The 14910-nt window shown below is 40.2% G+C and overlaps 1 protein-coding gene across 8 annotated transcripts in view; it reads left to right on the top strand.

The window, feature by feature from the left end:
* TTC29 (tetratricopeptide repeat domain 29) overlaps positions 1–14910 on the top strand; it is a 187088-nt gene that overhangs the window by 117201 nt on the left and 54977 nt on the right. The gene's annotated exons all lie outside the window — the stretch shown is intronic.

The following is a 14910-nucleotide window of genomic DNA, read 5'->3' as shown; positions in this document are numbered from 1 at the left end:
AATACTTTTTCAGTTCTCCCTAGCATGGTGGACTTCCTATAACCCTGAGCACTCAAGCACATTTTTGGCATCTTTGCCCACAGCACTGATATCACTTGACCAAAGGAATTTAAAAAAAGAGCTTTTCCCCATTTCCCCTAGTGTAGTTTCTTGTATCGAATGGGGTAAATGTGGGTGAAGTGGAATGGATCTTTCTTTCACTGTTTAAATTTTCTTTATTTTTTTTTATTTCCTTCTGTCTTCTTTAATGAAAAGAAGAATGATAATACAGCTGTCTAGTTCCTTGTTATCTCTAGTAATCACATTTAGGCATTAAAGAGTTGATTCTATTTTACTGAGGTTAAGCCTACTGTGTATTCTTAGGAACTAATTTCCTCTGCAGATTTCTGTGCTTGGGAGAATATGCACCTGGAATGATCTAGGAAGCAATGACATTTGTGGCATACTACATAATACTCCCTTTCAGTAAATGTTTGGTTCTGCAAAAATGCCATTTATAAAGGACAGTGCCTCAATTTCTTTTTTTACTCTCATAGGCAACAGATCATTCTGTCCGTGTTTTCTTGTTTGTCCTCTTTTTCCCTTTAATAGAATTAGGACAGTTAAGTGTAATTGTAATATGTAAAAATAATTGGTTAGGAGTTTTCTTCCTTGAAGATTTTGGCAGCTGAATTGAAGACAGTTGGGTTTGATACCTGGGCCAGCATGGGAGGTAACTGAGAATTGTGGGATGCTATGATATAATTGGCTATTTCTGCTCAAATGACCAGCAGTGAAAGAGTTAACAATTAAATTAGCATTAGGTTTGAGTTCCATATCTCACTGAGATGATTATGGCAGTTCACACTTCTGAGCTAGGTTAAGGATGTCTGCAGATCCAAGAAGGCAACAGCATATCTATTTACACTTGGGTCACATATTCAAAGTTATATACGTAACTATGTGGGCTAGATGTAGGGGGATTTTAGAGTGAAAGCTTAGATTCTTTAGCACAATTGTATGGCAACGAGTGAGCAAACAGGAGATTCTACTGCAAACTCCATGGAATTGCTCAAGGCACTGATTACATTAGAAAATTTCTGACTCCAAAGGGAAAGGGTCTTTGTTCTGTACTGAACAGGTTTGTTTCAAGATTCAGTTTTTGTATGATGACACTGGTAGCCACCATGCCTTTTATCAGTTCACAGGACTGGTTTAGTGCTCTCAGCCTGAGAGGCATTCTTTCACATTTTGTTCACTACACACAGTTTGCTTCCTGCTCAGGAATCAATAAAGTCCATCTTTACCCAGACATAGAAATTAACACTCATAGGGACCGGTCTAGATGCTTCAGTGGTTACTGCCTTTTAGCTCCACAAGAAATATTAAACATTCAAAGAAATATTGCTTCTATAAATGTGCAGTTATGTGCGAGGGGAAGAGGGTAATTTTTTGAGGTCTCATGGCTTCTTGCATTCATGGGAATCTGATACACATGCTGATTGTGAGAAACCTACAGTCTTGGTTGAGTGCAAATGGCAAACCAGAAGTCAGCAGTTCATCATCATCGAATGCAAGATTCCGTCATCTGATGGATAGTGTCTTCAAACATTCTTTAGAATTTTTTTCCCCTAAACCTCTCCAGAAGTGGTGATAGGCACTTAGGTTGTACTGGAGAGTTCTCTAGAATATCTTAATATTTTGTGTAAAGCCAGAGAAACCCAGAGTTTGCTTAAGTGTATTGTAACTTAGTGTGCCGGGTATTAAGAGCTATGTTCATGCAGTTGATTCACAACTCAGTATACTCAGATACAGTAGTATAAACTCAGATGTACAACTCAAGAGCAGTGTATTATCTCAACCATTTGGGGTAGGACTCTCACTTAAATTGTATTATGAAGACAGAGCCCAGTGGGATTGGTGCATCCTTCATAACTTTCTTACAGCTGTTCATCTGATGGGGGAAGCTAGTCTCCTGCAGACAATCTAAAAACTTTACAATCAGCTCAAGTGCTCTTTGAAGACAGCAGTCAGGTAGCACTCCAGTGTAGATCTGCTTAGCTACAAGGTCAAGCACAAGAAAATGCACTGTAGGAAACAATTCTGCATCTTCATAATGATGGACTGAATGATTTAATAGATCTTTGCCACATATAGATTCTATAACATCAAATGTCCTTGGGATTAGTGGGAGCTGGTAGGCATCCAGGTTCCCTGATTGTACGTTCCCTCTAGACTTAAGTCACAACCAGTTATTTTCCTTCCCTCAATTCCACATACACCTCTATCCCAATATAACATGACCCGATATAATACAAATTCGGATATAACACGGTAAAGCAGTGCTCCGGGGGTGGGGGGCGGGGATGTGCGCTCCAGCAGATCAAAGCAAGTTCGATATAACGTGGTTTCACCTATAAAGTGGTAAGATTTTTTGGCTCCCGAGGACAACGTTATATTGGGGTAGAGGTGTATTTCCACAGTCAAGAGAAAGGTATTTGTTTAGCATCAGTGAGAGTTTTCTCAATTCTGATCTTCCAATCTCCTGACCATGCCATTAGAACCAGCTTTCCTTCTTCCTCTGTCACTAGGCCTTCCATCTTACAGGTAAAGTCAGATTCCCCAGGGAGATCCAGACTTATTCCATCTGAGAGTATGCTTCTTGGCACCTCTTAATGTAGCTCTTGAATGCTGTGACAAAGTGGGACAGTTTCCAGTGGATGCAGGAAGTCAGCTACAAAAAAGGTAATTTCATGGAAGAGGAAGAACTCCATAATGAGAGTTCACAACAGCAACATAGGTATTTTGTCTTCCCCAACTCCTCAGATGGAGACTATTTACCTAAAAATTGTCGGGTCTTTTTTTGGCTGCCTTTAAGGGTCAACTAAAAGTGATTGTAACCAATCATTTTATAGTATGGAAACCAGTAGTTTGGGTTTATTCAACTTGTTTTTGGAAGTCTCTGAACTTCTGATCTGTGTTTACCATCTGGCTTGAGACCCTCCTCCTTCCTAAATGTAAAACTTGTTTCTAACAAAGTATCAGGGAACAGACACTGAGGTGCAGAGCAGATACTTTGTATATACCACCAACAGACTATGGATGTACTGATGGTGTAAGTGGTCTCTGGAGGAACACCCCAGTGTTGAAGAACCTTCCAGTAGCAGAGATCTATGTTAGTGACTCCTTTTACAATTCTCTGACATCCATTTAGGGAGATGGTCAAGGGGTAATTGTCTCCGTTTAGAGACTATCCAAGTGGATTAGATTCTGTATCCATTATGATCATGTAGCTGTCAAACACCAGTGTTTTTTCTTCTTTCTTTTAGGTTTGCCCAGTGATACCTTTAAATAGTATGTGTTTGTTTTGTGTGAGCCTTATATCCCCATTTCTCATGCACCCACTGGTAACAATCTTTCACACAGAAGTAAGCAGAACATGATTTGAAAACTCCTTTATTCCTTTGCAAGTGTGGTTTGAGAAACAAGTTCTGCCTTCTTGAATCCCTTTCCTTCAAGCTTCTCTGGCCAATTCACACTATTCTGCTTTAATGTCAAAATTACCACTCTAGTTCCAGCAAGCTCCAGGCATCCTGTGACTACTGCATATTTAGCAGCTCTTTCAGGGCTGTATTCTTTTTCTCATTAGTGTCTCCAGGCTTACTCTCATGATACCCAGACTACATCCAAGAAAACATCATGTCACACTCTCAGCACAATCTATAGCATTCTCTGCATTTTTCTTGCCAAATCAGTATATGGTGCTGGCATGACATTTTGAATATCTTTGTGTGGCAAAGCATAGGTTTGGCATGAATTCAGTATTCACCAGCTTTCTGTTTCAAGCATTGACATCATCCTGTCTTCTAATAATAATATCTATGCATTCTCTGATGAATTTTCAGTTGTCACTTGGTTATTTTGGAAATTTCTTCTGTGCTAATAAGATAGTATCTTCTTATTAGCAAACAGACCACATTGATACTCTGCAAAACTATTCTCAGTGAAGCTGAGGATAAGAGAGTTAAAGATATCATTTAGTGGCCTTCCTTAAACACACAGAAATATAATACAAGGAAGCAGGGGTACAGCGAGCCCTCTGAAAGCAAGTTGTAAGTTTCCATTTCCAACTGTTTTGTATGCATCATTGTAGCTAAAAATTAATAGCTTCTGTATTCTTGAGTGAACTCATTAGTTGGGCTGTTCACAAACTATTACACTTAAACTCAAAATTTTCCAGATCACCCTTTCCTTTCTTCCCTGTCCTCTACACCTTTCAATCAGAATTTGTTTTCTTCATCAGTCATTTCAAGAACCCAACAAGATGAACCATCAATTACCGAACTTTCCTCGAAATTAATGAATAAAATGGATACTTTGACCAAAGTTATGGACAACAGAGATGGGATTGTCAGAGAACAGAAACATGTTTCCGTCATTAATATATCAATATCCTTTGCTTGTTTGGCCTTAATTTCAGACTCAAACACTAAGAAAGTTATTTAATGCCATCCTAAGTCCAAGTGTGTCTTTACTAACTTTTAACAGAGGCATATATAAGAAGTTATTAATACAGGGTGGCAGCAAAAAGACACTCGGATCTACATCTGATCCTATGTTAAAGCCCAAGAAGTAACTCATGTATCACAGGGTCCTTCTCACACTACCTTGTGAGCAGCACTGTCTAGTGTGTTTTTGTGGACTCCTATTCACAGACACACATAGTCTGTTTCTTCTTACACCACAGGTACCTTTAATCCTCAGTTTCCAAACATGGAGGGACATAGAACAGGTATACATCAGGAGGAGCTTTCACACAGCTTTCTCTCCTCCACCTGAGCTCTCCCCTTACTTCCTGTTCCTCCCAATTCTGTAATCTGCCATTACTAAGCCAATTACCTCATTAGCACAACAATTGCCACCAACTGTCAGTAACCCCACCAGGAACAGGTTGATTTATTTCGAATAAGCCTGTAGCATCCTCTGTGACCAGGATGCTACAACTACTCTGTCACATAGTTCCCCTCCTTATTTCAGTTGAGACCTTTTCTGGCCTTCTTGTCTGAGCTCTGCCCTTTTTACAGGTCTGGGGTTCTGTTGGGATTTCTCAGTCTGGCCTTCCATGGGCTGCTGGTGAGGATCTCCTGCATTCCATCCACAAGAAGTAAACTCAGAGAATGGAGATTTCCCCCTCATGTCCATCTCTGCCCATAGGTCATCACACCAGTTGCATCCTATGGGCCTTTCCTCTAGTTTCCTTTTCTTCTGGTGTATATCTACTCTAGTAAGTTGTCCCTCCAGGGCCTCAGTGTCAGGATTCCTCTCCTCCCCTGACTTACCTTGCCCCAGGATCAGGTAACTTCACCTGCCAAGGCCACTTTATCAGGACCTTTCTCGCCCTCCTTGATATGTCTTTCATCCTGGGCCTTGCCCCAGCTTGCTCCTCCTGGCAGTTGGCCAAACCTGTGCCTTCCTGTGCTGGATGTCTCTGATCTTTCTCTCTTGGATAGTGACAGGGCACAGTACTGACCACTGGACAGTGCCTCCTCCTGGTCATTCTGGGGATTAACTCTGCCATGCCAATGCCTCTTCCTGCAATTGCACTTTGTCACTGTCTGTCTTTCTCTCACTCTGAAGCTCCTCTCTCACTCTGGGACATGCAGCTTTCTCTTCGTGACTCAGCCCTCCAGCTAGGTAACTAAGTGGTTTCCCCTCTGGGGTAGAGTCCTCCAAAGTCTTTCTGCTCAAGTAGAATCAGGCATTTCTCATTCCTGCCTCCCTGCCCCTGTCACTCCTGCAGCCTCTCTACACTATTGCCAGCCTCCTGGCTTTGTAGAAGCTCCTGCCTGTTCCCTCACAGGTGAGCTTCTTTCTAATCAAGGCTCTCCACAGAATCTAAATCTCCACCTCACATAATTCATGTCTCTTGGGTCCAGTGTGTGATTTACATGCCATCACATGGATCCACTTCCCCATCCCTCTTCCTCTCAAGTCCTCCAGCGTGTTATTCTCTCTGAGCTTGTTGTCTAGAATCATTATACAATGCACCTGGAAGATTTCCTTACACGGACCCATTGTCTGGGTCTCCCTCTTTGTCCTCTGCCCTTTTTACATAAGGGGACAGAATCCAGTCAGTTCCTATCATCACTGCATATGGCAACAATTTTACCATACCCACTCTCTGCCACTTAAAATTTTCCTTCTCCTTCCAATGGCATGACTGCCAGGGCATAAGTATTCTTTTTCCCATGTACGCAGTGGATTGTTATTGTCTCCCCATTTTGTTACCTTGATTAAACTGCAGTGGCATTTCATACATGGTTACACGTGGCTGCCGAATCCACCACACCCCATATGATTCTCCAGCCTACTAGGAACTGCCATTATTCTAGGCCTGCCTTTTATGCCCACCCACTCACAAAACTCCGTGAACCCACAGTCCATGTATGGACAGTCTTCTTTTGAATGTCCTTTGCCACCACATTGGTAACAAACCACTAAGCAGGTGCTAAGGACACTCTTGTTTGCCTCTTGCATCCCCTTCCCAGGCTTTGATGAAGGCGGTTCCTCAACCATCCATTCCCCCCTCCCTAGTGTAGGGGAACAGAACTCTTTTCATGGAAAATCTGCTTCCACATACTCCTTTGTTAGTTTTACGTGACCTCTAGTGATTCCAGCTGATGATTTTGGACCCAAATCCTTGTATCCTCAGGGAGGGTCTGCATAAACTGCTCAAATATAATTGAGTCCCTTATGCCTCTGTGTCCTGTCTGTCTGGCCTCAACCACCAATTGGCCCAGTCAGATAATTTTTGCACAAAAGTCTTGGGATATATCCCTTCATTCCATCTGGCTATTCTGATTTTTGACAGTATTTTTCCGATGACACACCCATCCTGTCCAGAATAGTGGCCTTCAGCATATCATAGTCTTTGGCTTGATGTTCACTCAGTGCCATATTCACTCTTGAGCTTTGTTGGTCAGATAAGGGGCTAGCCATAGTGCCCAGGCATCGTTGTCCCACCCAGCACTGACAACTACTGTCTCAAAAGTTAGCAAAAAAACTCATCAGGGTGATGCCCTGGGGCCATCTTACGTAGTCAAAGTTCCACTGCCTGATTTCCAGTTCCCTCATTGGAACTCATCAATCTGCAGTAGCTGCTGCTGTACACTGAGACTGTTCACTGATAAACTCCTGCAGTGCCCACAGCTGCTCCACCTGCCAATCCAGAAGTACTTGCCTCTCTGTCTGCTGGGTATTCTACCTCCCTTTTTGTTGTTCAGTTAACCAATGCAGCATCTAATCCATTGCTCCCCTGCCCTCACAGGGATGACCTCTCAAGCCTCCTTCTTTTCACCAAGAGGGTTAAGATCATAGACAAGTTCCCACATGTCACAGAGTCCTTCTCATGCTACCCTGTGAGCAGCACTGCCTATTGGATTTTGTGGTCTGTTCCCAAACACACAGAATTTCTTTTCCACCATTTGTGTCTTTAATCCTCAGTTTCCAAACATGGCAGGACATAGCACAGGTATACAGCAACAGCAGGAGGAGCTTTCACACAGCTTGCTCTCCTTTCCTCCACCCAGCTCACCCTCTGAGTTCCTCTCAATCCAATATCTTCCCATTGTTCAGCCAATCAATTTATTACCCCAACAGTTGCCACCAAGTGTCAGTAATCCCCACCAGTAACAGCTGATTGATTCCAATTAAGCCTACAGTCTTCTCTCTACTGCAGCAACTTCAGTGACCAGGGTGCTACAACTACATGGCTGATGATAAAATATTTCTTAGATCTAGAAAGTAATCTCCAGACTTGTTTCCTTCCTGAAACAACAATAATTACAATTAAATGCTGTACTCTGAAATAATGAAAACTTTGTATGCAACCCTATAGATTTGCACAAAAAGAGATGCCTCAGCAAACTTGACTGTATCCTACTGAATTCTTAGCAGAAAATTAATAAATAACATATGGCTACATTTTCATATTCATACTTCAGTATCACAGTTCTCTCTGGGACAGAGTTAGAGAACTGGGACAATCACTGATTGAACCCATGGCCATTTGCCCGTTTTTGTTTAGGAAAAAGGAAAGCCGCTGGTATAACACTAAACAAAGATGTCTACAGATAGCAATGTAGCCTTTCAAATAAAATCCTTATGCTGCAACCCTGAGAAGATCTGACTAGTGTGGAATTTCCAGATTTGCCTTTTCCATCTTGTGTCTTGTTGAAAGGATAAATGTGATTTTGAAACAGACTGATCAAATAAATGAAATAGACAAGCTGTAAAAGCTGTGCAGTTATGCTCACTTCAGAGACCTCTAAGCATACCATTAGCTTGCAAAGCAGCAGTGGTCTTCTAAGTAGATGTCACATAGATCATGTTAGTCTCTAGGTAACATAAGCCACTGACTCTCCAACTACCCTCACTCATTTTTATATCTTTCACAGTGAACTAAGCAAATGATAAGAGCTCTCCCCATTCTATTAATCTGTTTCAATGGTGCTATTTTTCATTTCCTGCTTTAAAGAAATAACTTCATTTATATTACCATTCTGAAAAAAGCTGTAGTAACTTCTGAGGAGATCCATATCATTAGACTCTGCTTAGTTTTAATAATCAGATTTTAACTTTCTAGAATTTTTAGAAGTTGAAAGATGCAATTTACTATGAAGCGTATGGGCCAGATCCTCTGTTGGAGTAAGTCAGCATAGTTTCACTGAGGTCATGAAATGGTCATAACTCTCTGTGTTCTTGTCGACTTCTTTAATTCTTACCCCTTTGGACATGTGAGATTAAGGTTTGAATTTGAACATTTCTGATCCTTGCTAACATATGGGAAATGAATAGATTTCTAACGCTATTATTTATGAATAATCTATAAAGCTATACTGATTTACACCTACTGGAGATCTGGCCCATAGACTTCATAGTAAATTACAATCATCAACTTCTACAAATTCTAAACATTTAACATTTGGTCATGGACAATAAGTAGATTCTGAGAACTTAGGGTCTTCTCATGGATTTTTACATGATAATGTAAATGAGATGTGTACCTCCTCAAATTGTAATGATAACATTGAAACTGTGAAGTGAATCACCAATTTAAAACAAAAAGTTATGTCTGCAGGAGCAAAAACTAATATAAGCAAAAAAAGTATCAAAAAGGAATATTAATCCGTTGTAACAAACAAATAATGTATATTAATGGCACCTGCTCACCTCTGATTTATGACATTGGAAGCAAATATGTAAAACATTTTTTTTAAATGGTTTGGCCAAAAACAGATTTTCAAGAGTGTGTTATGTTACAGCATACAGTAATAGCTCTGAAGTTCAAGCCATCAGTCATATCTTTAAACTGACTCATGAAGTCAGTTTAGTGGTATGACTGATGGTTTGTACCTTAGAGCTATTTCTCTATGCAATAGTGTAACATTTTCAACATTTTTTTTAAAAAATGCCATTTTCCAAACAAATTATCCATCCTATTTATACAAGAACTAGGTGTGCCCACTGCCAAGTACACTTCCAAATGGGCAATGACTGTATTGAGAAGGCCTAACTCCTAGATAAAAAAGAAATTTTAATTCTTTTCTCCTGCCAGTCTCGTGAAGGTTTTGCTTCCTGGGCAGGCTAGGTCAAGAGATTAATTTCAAATTTTTGATACATTTAGTTTTTGACCTCAGTAACTCTGACAAGTGTAATTATAAAATATACCCTATGGTTAAACTTGGCAGAAATTGATTTTTGTTTTATAATTTTGACAGTTATCAATGTTGATATTTAAGCATTTTTAATATTTTACTGAGTTTAATTTTCACAATTGTGCAAAACTATGGATCGTAAGTATTTATATTTGATCATTTATAAATTTTCAGTTGCTAGAAATTAGGGGGGTCGACAGCAGGGGAGTCAGACAATAATTATTTAATGACCATAGAGGTTGAGATTCAAAAAAGTAAATTTTATACTCATTAAAGCACAAATTATCCACATCACAAAATATACGAAGTAAATATCATTAAATAAAAGCAGCATTTTTCTTACTTTGCTTATTTGTAAATTTCTATTACAGATTGAAATATTTTTCCATTGGTTTCTGTGTGTGTACAGTGAGTTGATGTATACCGACATTAACTGATAGAAAATAAAGTTTACTTATGGTGTTTATATGCAGTACTTGTATGTTATTAGCAGACCTACCTTTCTTATTCCCTTATTATGACTTCTTAGTCCAACCATTTCCCTTATTTTTGCCTATTTGATAGGCATACCTATCTGAGCTAAAGAAGCAAGTAGAAAATGGACTAGTTGGGTTATTTACTCTAAAGGAGACCTTGTTCCATAACCGTTGCTCCTTCCTCTTTTTGCTGAATTACATGTACATATATCATTTTCTTTCTTTTGTTGGTTTTGTTGGCACACTCAAGTAAAGAAGTCAGATATTGCAACACTCTTTTCCCTGGAGAAATGCTTTTTGGACCAAATTCTGCATTCCCTAATTGAGGAAACTTCCTACTGAAGTCAGTAGAAGTTTTGCTTGACAAAAGAATGCAGTGTTTGGATCATAGTGACTGGGCAAGACTTCTGAAAATTCTTCTTGAACCCTGTAGATCGGGTAAAGTCTATATGGTAAGTATATTTGCAGCATGCAAAAGAAACTAAAACAAAAAATGTATGGATATAAAAGATTTACACAAAATTTCCAAGTGGTTCATACTCCAACAATAAAGTCTTTCCTTTTTTCTGTGTAAAGAAAACAACATTCATTTAATCCTTTAACCTAATTATGGTTGTCAGCGTTGTTAATATCAAGAAGCAAAAGGGCATCTTATGGAGTTACTGTCTCTTTTTACTGTATCTTTTTACAAATTAACAAAGCATAACTCAATTTAAGATTACTTTTTAGAATGTTTTGAAAGTCATAATTTCAATAAATTTGAACAGATTAAATTATAGGCAGAGCTGGTAACTATGCTACGGGTAAAGTTCCCTAACACTTTCCCTTATAAGACTCTGCTCTTCTTCAAGTGATTGCACATGTCCAATTCCACCACAGGTGTGCACGCAATTCATGCACAGTTGGCGCTTTTCCCTCAACAGTACCCATGAGGGTGGCACGAGTGCTCTCTGCTGCCTTGTGCCACTGTGCACAGTTATAAAGGGTGGAGTCACCCCTAACACATACCCCAGTTCCTTCCTACCATCTGTGATGGTTGTTGGAGATGCTATTATTTTTAGGGTAGTTTAGAGTTTTTGTACATAGTTTTGGATATAAGATTAACTTTAGATTAGTAGTTAGTAGCTTGGATTTATTGGTTCCCATTTGGGTACTGATACCAAACTCAGGCCTCATTCTCCCCCGCTTCAGGTCCTTCATGCTTATAGCAAGTCTATCCCAATGAGTGACCTGCACCCCAGCTGCCTGAAGTATCTGGGGAAGGAGCATGTGAGTGACAAATGTCTCATTCTTAGGGGGTTCAAACTCCACTCAAAGAAAGGCAAGGCATCCAGACTTAAGTGTCTGCTGATGGAATCTGCACTTCACCCACCATCAAAGCCTTCCCACTTGGTGCGGGTACTGAGCATGTCCACATTTGTTAGGAGTGCTCCGCCTGATCTGACTGAGTTGAGAGGCAGCTTTTCAGTGCCAGTAACGAAGATGAGACAACGTAAGTTTCCTGCAGACTCAGTACTGGAGTCTTCAAAATCTTCAGGGCAGGCAACAAGTAGAGGCAAGGACACAGAGGTGCACTCAGAGAAGAGGCACTCCCAGACGTAGTCCTTAAGCCAACAAGGGTCATTGACTCTGGACCCCAGGACTGGCCCTTTGAGACCTGTCCCTGAAGTACTGACCACGTCATCATCATCATCATCATCTGCAGAGCCAAGAGCCTTTTGCTGGTGCCATCTATGCCCAAAACTAATTAGGCAGCTCAGGAATTGTTGAACCTGTCAATTCTGGTTTCCCCAGCTGTTCAAGACTCTCACCTGGTACCAGTGTCTAATGTGCAATTTTCAACTGTTCCAGCACCAATCCTGATGCAGCATTTGGTATTGGTGGATGCTACCTGTCAAAGGGGTTCCATCTAGCAGGAAGCCAGTAATGATCTCGCCAGTACCTCCATCTCCAGGCTCAGAACCAATCTCTTCAGTACCGATGGTGTCAGCTCCTCCTTTGTTGGAAGAAGCAGAGCCTTCATCAGAATCCAAGGTCAGCTCATTCTTGTCTTGGCCTGGATATGTTCAGCAGACTCTGTGAGGTGCCTGCCCACTGTGAAACTGGCCAAACTTCAGCATTCCAAAGACATCAATGTCCCACCTCCATATCAATGGCCCTTTTGGAATCCTTGGGGTGTCCCTCCACAATCTAGAGCATTTCTCTTCCCTTCCATCCTTCAGCTAGGTGACAGGAACATCTACAACAGGGTCACCATCTGCCCACCCCTGGTACCAGCGCTGGTGCTGTGCATGAGGAAGTTTATGCTCTGGATTGCCCTATAGAGAAATTGGAGGAGGCTCCACCTCAACAACCTTTGGCCTCTACTCTTTCATCTGCTTCTCCCCCACCTGATAATTTTGGAGCTCATCAGGACTTGTTGAAGAGGGTGCCTGTAGCTCTGGATATCCATCCAGAAGAGGTACAGAAAAAGTAACATAGGCTGGTGGACATTTTGGCCTCGGCTATTCAGGCTGTCAGGGTGCTATAGCAGACCCCGTTTTTCCTGTCTCCCACTATAAAAAGGGTAGAGAGCAGATATTGCGTCCCTTCGCAGAGGTTCGAGTGTTTGCCTCATTCACTGAATGTCTTGTATATACATTATTTTCATGGGCTCTGTGTACTGGAAGTAATACTACAAGATTTTATACATGTATATAAAGTTTCTGAAAAGAATTGTATTTATACATTGCATTATTTGATAATTAGTTTCTTATTTCAAAACTACATTGTAATTAATATGCACAGGAGGCATATTTAAGGTTGCACATGCAGACTTAACTTGGCATTGTCTGACTTGAATGCTTAACCGTGCAACCTTAATATATTCTTTTAACACAGACTTTTTGATAGTGTATATATTACTGAACTGTATGAAGTAACATGCAGTGGCATGAATGTCATTAAAGGTATGCAACTAGATGAACTGGCAGTGGAAAAGTGGATGGCAGTACTACTGGGTTGGCTAGAACAGACAAAAAACTGGGTATTAAATGGTTCCTTTTCTACTCACTATTAAGAAAGATACAATGATAAATCTAGATTCAAAACTAAGATAAGTGCATAGTAATCATAAGCTACAAAACAGTATGGATTTTTGGAATACTATGGACAATTCTGAACTGTGTGTGTGAGAGAGAGAGAGATCTTCAGGGCCTTGTCTTTTTACTGTGAAGTGTATTTTGTACAGTATATGTTTACAATGCAATATAAGGGCCTGATGCAATGTCTGTAGAAGTCTGTGGTTCCATTGACTTAAATGGATGCTAGATCAAGCTATAAATTATTAATTATGATTTTATACTAGAAGAGGGTATTACAGAAATTGAGAAACATTAAGAAAAATTCTGTACCATCTCAACTATGGTCAGAAATAAAGAGAATTAGAAAGGATGTTAGAGATGGGTACAATTTTGTGTTCAGCTTTCTGAGAAAATCGCATGGACAGTGAAATGATGCATTCATACAGTGACTTGCACTGTTGGGTTACAAGGAAGTGCCTGACCAAATACTGAACTCTAACGCTGTCCTATGCCAGAGCCACCTAAGACTGGGTTATTATTCAACATGTTCCCAAAAGTAAATCAAATACTTCAGTTTCTCCGTTGGAATTCAGAGGACAGCTTCTACACATTTCTAAGGGATTTGCTGAGGTTGCTTACTTCTGGACAAAAATAGTATAGTTAAGAATGTCAAAATATATCGGTTCAGGAAAATCCATAGGAAGAATTAAAAGATTTGGAGGTGGACTGATTGCAATTCATCACCTTAGGACTTGCATGTCTCTGGTAGGAAGGCAGCTGCTTTCCTCCTTCCTTTCATCTCAAGAAATATTGCTGTAGCATGAACCCCAGGGTCCAGAAAACCACTGCAAAAGGTGTACCAGTTGGAGTCATGGTTACAATGGGTGTGAAGATTTATTGCAACCATTGCTGCCAAATTTTTTAGACCTTTTTAATTATTTAGACTTTTAAGAAATTCCTACACCTATATGCTGTGACCACTGTGGGACTCTCAGTGATTCCTGATATGTTTAGATTTAATAAACATAGGAATCACCACACTGGATCAGAGCAGTGGTTCGTCTAGTTCAGTTCCATATATCTGACCATGGCAACTATCAGATGCTCAGAGGAAGATGCAAGGAACCTTATAATGTGCAATAATGGAATAACCTATCCATTGAGTAAGTTTCTTCCTAAACTTTGTCAGTTAGTGTTGGTACATGCACTGAAGCATGATGGTTTCATATACTTTATAGAACGTTATTTTTATCTGATCTAATGTAACTGTGGATGTTCTTATCCATATGAAACCCTTCCTGTCCAAGGAGCAGGTATACATGTTTTCCTGCATACTTTAGAAAGACTTCTCTCTTAGATCTCACAATAAATTTACTTTAGAGAGGCAGTATGTTGAATATCAGTAATCTCCAACCATGTGTCCTCAGACAAGATTTCTGGACCAGCAGAAAATGCTTTCCTGAACAAGTAATCTGTTCTTTCTTGTGGCAAAGTTGTTGGAAGAGGTATTCAAACTACAGTACATCAGAGCCTTTTTCATAGCTTAATATAGTCAGCACTTTCATCAAAAACTAGTTCCCTTGTTTTTCTGAGACTCCTTCCAGGCCTCGTTATACCTTTTAGGTTCCTTTTATATGTCTGGCTTATCGATGTGCCAGACACCATCACCCTCAAAGC

Source organism: Mauremys reevesii, linkage group 5 (genome assembly GCF_016161935.1).
Source record: "Mauremys reevesii isolate NIE-2019 linkage group 5, ASM1616193v1, whole genome shotgun sequence".
In the NCBI taxonomy this organism is placed as follows: Eukaryota; Metazoa; Chordata; order Testudines; family Geoemydidae; genus Mauremys; species Mauremys reevesii.
This window is presented reverse-complemented; position numbering and strand designations above follow the sequence as displayed.